Raw genomic sequence first — 11,044 nt, 5'->3', positions numbered from 1 at the left:
GTAAAGAAAGAATATAGAAACTAGTGGGGCCGCTGATTTAAGAAACCAATCCACAGAGGCATAGGCTTTGGCTGAACAGGCGCAACTTGCCAAGCAAATGGCCAGGGAGACGCATGTAACACTGCTCTGTCCCTGTGGACGGGTGCGCTGTCCCTTACAGCCCTCTGCCTGCACTGGGCAGCCGAGCCCAGCTCCTAACCCCGCAGGTGCAGCAGATCAGCCCTGTTCTGTGCCCGAGCAGCCGCTGAGCTTGGCAGGCTCAAATGCCATTGGGGCTTGTTTTGTCTTTCCTCCTTCCTGCTGCCAGTTTAATTGGGTCCTCACCACATGACATTCGGCAGGATGCCAAGACAGCACTCAACCCTCCTAGTGGAAATAGTGTGTGTTTGATTAAAGGCTGAAAATGAATGATATCGGATCTCCAAGTCTAAATATTTCCATAGGAGGAGGATGGCTGGAGCAGATATTTTATTTTCTGGAGCTTAATTGGAAGACGGCTGAGGACCACAGGGATGCTTAGGAATCTTCTCGGGACAAGAGCTCTAGTGTTGTCCGCCAGGCTCTGTTCCAAGGTCCTTAAGTGTGTTAACTCCAGAATTCTTATAATAATCCTCTGCGGTAGGGATGCTGTGATCCTTTCCACAAATGAGAACACTCGATGGCAAGGTCAACAGGAGCTCACGGTTAGACAGTGGGCCTGGAGCTTGGATCCAGGCTGCTGGGCTCTGGGGCCCACACTCCTGCCAGCCAGGCCCACTGCCTCTTTGGTAAGATGGGGAAGTTCGTCTGCAGTTTCCACAGAAACTTTGAGGTCAGGAAGCGAAAGGCTTCAGTTTCTCTTTGCTTTCAGGGCTACCAAGAACATTCTAGTTTTTACTTTTAATTTTAAATGTGCTATTTTCTTTTCTAGAAATATTAGTAAGCACCAGAAAAAAAATTTCCTTGTTTGAATTTTTTTTTTTTAATTTTTCTTAATACAAAAACAGGGAAGAAAGGAAGGAGGGAGGAAGAGAGCAAGGAAGGATGTCTCAACCAGTGAGAGGCACTGGTGGGAGTTCGGAGGGTCAGAGGAAAGGCAAAGTCAGAATACTTCTCTCTCTGTGTCTCAGATGGTGTCCTGGCTGTGGCTGCGAAGCCCTGTGGTCCCTGCCTGGCAGGCCATCCATGTTCCCAGCTTCCTCCAGGTGACCCCTCTGCAGAGACCCCTCCCCCACCCCCCGACTATGGGGAACGGCTGGTGATGACTTATCAACCGTTGCCTCAATGTCTCCTTTGGTTTGTCAGTGCTCCCGTCAACTTTGCAACCAGTTTTTTTTTTAATCCCTTTATGGAAGTAAATGGTCTCTTTATCCGGCTGGACCTGTCTAATACATCCTGTAATACCTTTCTTGGAATGCAGCAGCATGGATGGCATCCACCCCTTCCAAGAGCAGAGAATGGGCATAGAAATAGCCTTTTCATTCCTTTTTCAGTCCAGAAATCTGTATTAAACATGATGTTTAGCAAGCCCAATGCTCCCAGTTTGTGGCCAGAAATTAAATTATAAGTTCAGAGGGCCAAAGAGTGAAGAGCCTGCACTTAGTTTTATTCCATCCCGCCACCCACCCTCCAAATACCTAACCCTACTCTGCCCATAACTATGTGGATTTTGTTGTAGCTGGTTTATCTCACCACCAAATCTGAGAGACCCAGGCTCTTTTTTTTTCCCCAAGAGTGCAGAAAATGGTTGGGTGAAGTCTCCCAATCATCCAATGATAGCATCAAGTTGCAGGGCTTTCCTGCCACGTGAATCCTATTAGACAATAATTACCAAGATCTACCATGGGCCAGGCTGTGTGCCAGGTGCCCAGGGGATACCAAGCTGCCCTAGGTTTGGTCCTTGCTCTCCAAGAGCTGAGAGTCTAATGGAGGGCTTGCCCCGAGAAGCAGGGTGGCAAGTGCCACAGGAAGGGACCCCACAGGAGCTCGAAGGCGAGGGATGAGCCCAGCCTTGGTCTTTGCCTGTGGAAGTCTGACTGGAGACCCTGGGGGGACTTCTTCAGCAACGTGACGGAAGGTTGGGCCTTAAAGGACGGGAGGATAAAGCTGGGAGAAGGAAATGGAAAGGTTGTCTGGGTCTAAGCAGGGAGGGCAACCATGGGGGATTGAGGGGCACAGAAAATGGTCCAATTTGACTGAGTAGCACCCTACAGGGGGAAGTAGATAATCTGAGTGATGGTGGGACACCCTGATGCTGGATTCTTGGGCTAGTTCTCTTTCATACACTCTGAACAGATGCTCAGTCTAACTCTCGATCTCCCTCTCTCCCTCTCTCTCCCCCCCCCCCCCGCCCCCGCCCCAGAGGTATCTGAGGTCTGGCAGAGCCAGTCCTGGGGGACTAGAAGACGCTGTTACTGCCTCTGTGACTCACATCCCCATCCCTCTCTGCCCCCAGCCCATGCTTCCCCCTCCCTTTCTCCAATTGCCTCTCTTCAACCCCGCTTTGGGGGTTTCATTTTCCATCCCTTTGGTGGCCCTGCTGTCTGCTTGCTTGCTAAGTGATGTATCCATTCCAGGCTGGATCCAAGACAGTGTGAGATGAAAACCAAATGCAAATTGAGTAGAAAGAAAGGCCAGAATAAACACAAACTTCAAGACCTCAAACTAACAGTTTCCAAAGCTCGGCCTGGGGCTGAGCCTTGCTCCAGGGCTCTGTGGCTCAGCCCAAAGTCCACCTGCAGGGCTGCCTCACGAGGACGCACGGGCAGCTGGAGGCAAGGCCTCTGGGCGTTCCTTCTTCACTCTTTAAAGATAGATGTGATCTTGCGGCTTACACAGGGAGCCTCTGCTGGGCAGCATTTCCTCTGCCAGCGGCGTGGCCTGTCCTCCCTCCCACCTCTGCTCTGTCCCCTCTGCCAGGATCCCCCTGTCACCATAGCCCCTGTAGCCCCCAGCAGCTATGTTCCTATGCTTTCGGGTCAGATGCTCACCTTCTGAAGAGTCTTCAGAAACCACACCTCCTACCTCCACTGGGTGCGTGTGTCTGGCTCACACCAGCTCAGCCGTGTGTAGAGCCCACTGGCTGTCAGTGTGAACTCACTCCAGACTTTGTTCCTGGGGACAGAACTTTGGACCCATAGCTCAAGGGACTGTGCTTACAATAACTGCTTCCACTTAGGCTTTAGGGAGTCAGCAACCTGAGCTCAGATTCCAGCTTTGTCCTGAAGACAGTTTGTAACCCTGGACAAGTCCCTGCACCCCTCTGGGTCACCATATCTTCAGCTATTCGACAAATATTCATGTTACCGCCACTATTCTGGGCACTGCGGATATAAACGTGAGCGTGAGGGATAAGACGTCTTAGATTTTAAGTCTGGTCATGGCAGACGCTCAGTAAACGAGTTTAAAAAATCTGGGGCGGGGGAACCTTAGGAGAACAATTTAGTTGAAATATCTAGTTGAAATAGGAATGCCCTTTGACCCAGCAGTTCTCTGCCTAGGTATATGCCCTAGAGAAATTCTTAAGACAAGGAGAAAGAATGAACATGAAAGAATTTAAATGCCAATTTGCAATGTGGGATATATGCCTGCAATGGATAGTGCAGAGTAGTGGAAATGAACGAACCGGAGTAACACATATCAACGTGGACTGTCTCACAGACGTACCATTGGCTTAACGAAGCATGCCACTGAAAAATATGTCATGTGCAATGCCCTCTACGTGAACTTAAAATATGCAAAATAATATTCCATATTATTGAGGGCCAAAGCCTTTTTTAATCCATGGGAATGAATAACCTTAAATTCATTGAGCGGGGAGGTTAGTGCTTTCCTCTGTGGAAGGAGCGAAGATGATGGACTTGGGGAGGGGGACGCAGGGGGTATCAACTGTGTTGATGATGTTCTGTATCTTAACCCAAGTTGTGGTTACATAGTTATTTCTTCTCATATTCTTTAGAGGGCGTGTGTGTATTTTAAATGTTGCCTTAATTTAAAAAATTTATTAGATAGTGATAAGTGCTATAAAGAGACTAGTCACCAGCATGGGGGTATTTGGATTGGATGGTCAAAGAAAGCTGCTCCGAGAGGTAACAGTGGAGCTGAAAATGTGACTCATGTGGAGAGGCCAGCCCTGATGACGCTGGGGGGTTGGAGGGGGCGGATATTTGAGGTCGAGGGAAACTTTAGCACAAAGTGTCAGTAAATGTTCTGAGCATGTACCCTACTTGCATTGCTAACCAGGTAGCTTGCCAGTTTTGTGGGTGCTGGCCGAAGACCCGAGGCATCTGGGTCATTCCAAGACATTTTATTGTTCTTGGCAGCAGGCAGAATGACCTTTGTGTCCCCACGGGTTCTCCATGCTCCCTGCCTGTGGGCAACGCAGAGGTAGAGTCGGTAAGACTTGCTGATGGATTTGGATGTGGGAGATAAGAGAATGATAGAAATTTAGGATGCTTTCTAGATCTGGGGCTGCACCCAAAGGAAAATGAATGGAGGATCCTAGGTGAGAAGGATTCAGAATAATTACTTTGAGCATAGAAGCATCTGAGATGCTTCATAGACATCCAAGGGGAGATGTCTAGTAGACATCTTAATAGATGCTTAATAGACATCTAAGAGGAGGTGCATAGTTGAGTGTAAGTGTCTGGAGTTTAGGGAAGAGGTCAAAGCTGGAGGTAGAGACATGGGAGGCCCTGGCAGAGGGCAGGTACTTAAAGCTCTGGGATGAAGGAGCTCATTAGAGAATACTGTCCATGTTTACCAGCAGAACCACCTGGAACACTTGTTAAAAACGTACATTTCCAGGTCCCATTTGGATCTTGCATTTAAAATTTGTATAATATATATATATATATTTCAGCACAAATTCAATCTTTTCCCAATATTTATTGTGTGCCTGTTATGTTTCAAGCACCCCGCTTGCTTGTGATGAGGGAAGCATATCAGCATCCTGTGGTCATGAAGAAAGGCCAGGAAAACCACTAAGATTTTGACACTGATTTCATTGAACCCTGGACCTCCATCCAAACTTATCATTATGAGGAGAAGACACCCCTCTGTTTATTTAAGCCCCTATGGTAGGGGTTTTTTGTTTGTTACTTTCTGCCAAAAGCATTCTAATCTGATACACATTTTATTGTTGTATTTATAAGTCTAGTGCATTTAAATAAAATAAAACTAATCACTTTGGGAAGAGGGACTTTGATTAATGCTTGATGAACTCAAATTGAATAAGCAAAACTCCCTTAAACCATCAGTCTCATTGATTAAAGTTAAGCATCATTGATTAAAAAGCATCATTTATTAAAATCTCTTAAACATTTTAAACTCCTTGTGTGGACTTAATCATAGTTGATTTTCTGTTTTAGCACTTCATATAATTGACCTGGGCAAGTTTACCACCAATTAAGTCAAAATGTTCTCATATGTTCAAACTATTCTTCTAAACCTAGTAAATTAAATTCATAAACATAATGAATCTGTTTTAATGTTGTTAATGAGCTAAGTCAAATTTCCTTACACCTTTCAACATAAAATTATAAGCCTAAATCAATTTCACATTTTAAATTGGAATCATAAGTTTTAAAAAAACATTTAAATTATTTAAATAAGAAACATATGCAAGATTATTCTTAACATGAGAGTATCAATATTATTATGATGAAACTTATTTCATCATTTCCATATTTGATTCTAAACATTCTCAGACTTGGGAAGTCACTTATTCAACGAAGGAACAGATTTTTGACCTCAGGGAGTCAAAGCTACTGGGTCAATTACTCATGACCTCAATATGATGGAATCTCAGATAAGCCGAAGGTGCTTACAAGCCAAAATCAGAAGGGAAGCGAGCACCTTGACCCTTTCTGCAGTTACTATGGCAACAGGGGACACCTTCAGAGGGGGTTGATTTTAGAAGCTTCATTCCAGTTACCTCTTAGTTATTATTCTTTATTTTTAATTATTAGAGTAGAAAGAAGTTGGCAACTCCACCTCCACCATGGTTAGCTAACTTGCTCTATTACTTCATTGGCTTCTAGGTTTGCTTGGCCCTCTGCAGACATTGCTAACATATTTCCATGTTGCTCTAAGGACATTTTAATGCTGTTCAATTTAATCCTGAACATTTGGCTCTGAACCATGATTCTAAAGTCATGAGAATAACACAAACCATTTCCCTTCCTTGTAACTTCTCAGGAATTCCCAAAGTGAGATTATAGCATTTCACATTTCATCAGAACTACTGTATTTAACTCACAGGATCTCTGCTCCGGGTACTGTTCTCCCTGGAACCTGTATCTCCTGGATGGTAGCTGAGGCCACACAAAGGGGGAGCTGGTCTGGTCCCACCCTCAGATGTGTCAGCTCATTCAGTCCACTCCAGCCCAGGGGGGTCTCCTTACCATCCCCACCTCCTGGTCTCTTTATTCACTTCTCTCTAAAAGGTGGAGAAGTTCCCCCTTTTTTTGAATGCCTGGCCTTTTGTGTGTGTGTGAACGTGAGGCCGCCACAGCAGAACTCTTATAGACTTTTCATTATTTGTAGACATGAGTGGATTGAAACATTACAATTGTTCCTATTTCATGAGATTCTAAGGGAGCATTCTGCTATCTGGCAAAATAACAGTTACATTCCTCCTGCCTCTCAAGCAAAATATTGATAAGTATGTTTTCCCTAGGTTACAGATACTCCTAAAAAGGTTTACAAAGATTTTTTTTAGTATCACATCAGTTCAAATACTCTTTGAAACTCCAATATTTAGAGAAATTCATGGGTGGATCGTCTTTCTAGGGTGAAAACTCACTTGTAATTTGCACATTTGGCTTAAAATGGAGTACACTTTGTTGGGTTTGAACATGTGCAATAACCCTTCCCCCACTCCCCCCAATTTCCACAACCAGAGAAGTCCCTATTCCTTCATAAGAATGAACAAATAATGTGGAAATAGGGACTTTCCCTCAGTACTTCTCAGATAGAAGTTTCCATTTTGTGGGCAAAGGCAGGAATATTTAGGAAGAAGGGAATTTTAGTGTCCTTCTCTATATATTTATATTCATTTTCTTGGCCCAAATGGATGCTGTATTTCAAAGCTGTATCAGACAAATATCAACCAGTCTTAATGTTTACCTTTCAAAAGAGAATCTTTAGCCTTTCACCATCCTAATTCTAATTTCATCCATTTCTTCAGCCTTCCTTCCTCTCCCCACTTTTTTTCTTGTATCCAGCTTTATCTCCTAAGTTCTAAATTACTCGTGCTGGAGGAAGAAGCTTCTAATGCTTACCCCCGTCTCAGTCCCCTCTCCTTGCAGGCACAGGAGGGTGACCTTCTGATGAGGCCATGTGACTTAGTTCTGGCCAGTGGGTTGTGAGGGTGAGGAAGGCACTCCTGGGCCAACATATGTAATTGCTGGGGTGAGCACCTCCAATTTTATCTTCCCCAATTGTAATTTTTAAATACAAATGTTACAAATGCATGCAAACAAGTAAATACCCAACTGTATATCAACTTGATAACATTAACTATAACAGAGAAATAAATCATTTCAAGTTGCCAGTGGTGTCTGCTGAGAAGCTCTCTGACCCGCTGTGGCTGACACCCTCTAGGCCACATCCACCTGGTCTGCCGCTGCCCCCCGAGCCCCAGGCAGGTTTCTCCTCTGAGGGGAGGGGGCCTCTCGCCCGAACTTCTTACCTTTGCCCATCTGGCACCCAAAGCAGAGCTGCCTGCCAATGACAGTGGTGTCAACCATCACCACCACAAGATGACATCTATCATTTCAAAGGGCTGGGTACCCGGCACTGTGCCAAGCCCCGCAAGGTAAATATGATTAACCTCATTTTGCATATCAGATAATAGCCTTAATTAAGCAACTAGTTCAAGATCACCCAGGAAATAAGAGTTTTTTCCCCTAAGATCCCTGGCAGAGCAGGGATATAAACCCAGCCTGGGTGACTCCTAAGCTCATGTCCTCAGCCATTATACTCACTGCCACCACTGTCTCTTGGACGTGACCTTGATGGTGGTCTTGACATATGAGGATACACCATCTCCTCCCCTCTGCTGGATCTAAGAAAGTTTCCCTTCACCTGTCATTATTAGGCCTCTATTTCCAGGATCAGAATAATGTATGGGGGAGAGGGTAGCAAGGACAGAAGAAGCCAGAGAGGACAGCTGGATTTATAATGGTGAAAAGTGAGAAGAAGAAGAAAAAAAAAAGAGAGAACAGAAAGGAGCAAAGGGTATAAGAGAGCCTTCGTGGGGCAAGCTTGTGACAAAATGTCGAGGTGATTAACAAATAGGGACAATATATACCTTGGGAGCAGCTGTCATATGTTGGTTAGAGATATATTTAGAGAGAGAGACAGATGGGAAAGAGGGTTTTCAGTTTTGTAATCTTCCTTTGCTGCGTTCTCAAAAGAAGGCAGTAAAGATATTAATTGCTGATCTATGATAATTGGAAAAACGAAAGTCATCTGATGTTTCTTTGAATGCAGCCCTGCCCGCAGCTGGATCGAACGACTGGGCTGTGCACCCGTCACGGAGATCTCTGCAGGGAGCAGTGATTCTGCTTGTTCCAGCCTCCTCTGTCCTGGAACGTCAGTGAGAGTTTAGGACTTGGTATCTGAGGGGCAGACTCTAAACCACATTTAGATTTGTCCCTTTTTTCTGACATTGATTATTGTCATAGGATCTTACTATATGTCTCCAGTCTCTCTTCCCTGAAAATAAGTTTTCCAATGAGCCTTTTCCTTACTTTTAAATAGACCTCTGCTTATAGACCTTACTACTAAATAGACTCCGAGGTCCCATCCAGAGCCCCCAGAACCCACCAGAAACAGCCAAATCAACCTAAATCCTCAAAACAGCTCAGGCTCAGGCTGAGATGGCAGACATCTTTCTCTTATAATACATTTTAAGATGATTTAGTGCATTAAGGACAAGACTCTTAAAGGGTGTCATTTTAGTTTTTAATTTTTGTGGTCAAATGCACATAGCACATAGTATTAATAATAACACGAATAACAATATCAAGAGCCCACAATAAAAGCTCACACCAGTGTCATTACCCCACGCTGGGAACTATATGTGAATCATCACACTCGGTCACCACAGTAGCCCTGAGGAAAGAACTGCATTTACCCTCATTTTGCAGATGAAGAAAATGAGGCTGAGACAGATTCAGTTCTCCAGAGCCACCCAGCTGGGGAGCAGCAGGAGGGGAACTTGAATCCAAGCCCATCTATGCTGTGCTGTCCAGACTAAGAATTGCTAATAATTCTATCCCCCAAAGAGAAAGCTGGCTGGAGCACCTCCCCCCAAATCCATACCTCTGCAACTTTGTTCCACATGCATGAGAAATCAGGGCCGTGTTCCTGGGTGGCTGTGGTTAGAAGGGGACCAGATCAACCCTTTGCCTGAGGGCCCTAACGCCTGTGACTGGACTTCCCCTTTCCCCTCAATGCCTCTGTAGTTGAACGACTGCACTCAGACCCCCACCACTGGCCAGTTTCCTTCTCCACCCCTCACCCAGGAGGCAAGGTTCTCCTGCACCCTCAGCTCCTCAGCAGGGTGCACTAAAACTAGCAAAGAACTGCCTGGGCTCAAATCATAGGAAATAGAAGAGAAGTTCATAAATATAACGTCGATTTCTTTGCACTGTGATGCCAAAATGCTTATTGGTCTGCTGTTGGAACTCAGAGTATCTTTCTCCTATTAAAAACCACTGTAGCCTAGGGATTAGGCAACCAGCCCAGCCTGCGGTAAGCCTAACAAAGCCACAATGTAGTTAAAACAATGTTCGTTCACAGTAAACAGTTCAGGACAAATACCTATCACAATACTAATAATGAAAAAAAAAAATAGAAACAAAATATAAGAAAGTTTGTATTTAGTAAAATGTGTAGACTTGGGCAAAAGCATGTTTAGAGGAAAAGATTTAGATGGAAGATTTTGGAGATTCTAAAAGAGATGTCTGGGTACTTCAGAGATTGACAGCACAGGTTCTTGTAATATCTAGTTATATACACATTTTTAAGAGTTTTATTTCTTTTTTTTTTTTTTCTTTTTTCTTGGCTGCACCACACGGCTTGCGGAATCTTAGTTCCCCAACCGGGGATTGGACCCCTGCCCACAACAGTGAATGCACAGAGTTCTAACCACTGGACCAGCAGGGAATTCCCTCTAATTATATTTTAAAGGGAAAAAAAGTCTTGCTTTTCTCTGATACAGATTTGTCACCAGCTCTGACTCATCAATGATACTATCAATGATCTTAATGCACTGTGTGACTCACAAATGAAGGGAAAAGAGGCAGGAGACTTTTTCTGGAGGGAAATGAGCAAAATAAAATAAAATATAAAATAAAATAAAATAAAATAAAAGTAGAAGAGAAAAAAGATGGTGGGAGGGGATAGAGAGGTGAGTAGAGTTGTTTGATGAGCAATTATCTGAGCTCTGAGTGTGCCCGTCTGAGCAGCGCCCCTGGAAGGGAAGACAGAAGGTGATGGCTGAAGGGCTAGAGCTGGCAGCCCCCACCTGGCACTTTGTGACCCCATCAGTTCCAAACAGCGTGACTGCCATCTGGAGAAAAAGGATAAGTGTGTTTCATGGGGGAGAGTAGAAAGAAGGGGGACACAGTTAGTGTTCCCTAGTGTCTGGAAAACAGCTCTCTTCAAAAAAAAGAAAGGAAGTCCTGACTTGTGTGTCTGCCGATTGCCATGGTGTAAATACCCCCACCGTGGCCAATTTTAAGCTACAAATGGGTTAATAACGGGCTCACAAAATTCTTGAATTTTTAACCATCAGCTTCAATGAGCTGGTTGAGCCAGCTCCAATATACACTGGACAATGCGACTAACCATTTACAAGTCCAGATGGTTGCCAGTCCGACCCACCTACACAAGCACACGCTGTTCTGTTCTGCGCTTGTGATGTTTTAATTATTTTGAAGGTTACATATTAAAAACTGGCAGAATATCCAGTAAAGCTCAGGAAGAGTGCATCTCAAAAATATAACCTTGTCTAAAAGCCACCAGAAAGCAGAGAGCAGAAGGCCATTTGATC

This window comes from Hippopotamus amphibius, chromosome 6, assembly GCF_030028045.1.
Source record: "Hippopotamus amphibius kiboko isolate mHipAmp2 chromosome 6, mHipAmp2.hap2, whole genome shotgun sequence".
Classification (NCBI taxonomy): domain Eukaryota; kingdom Metazoa; phylum Chordata; class Mammalia; order Artiodactyla; family Hippopotamidae; genus Hippopotamus; species Hippopotamus amphibius.
This window is presented reverse-complemented; position numbering follows the sequence as displayed.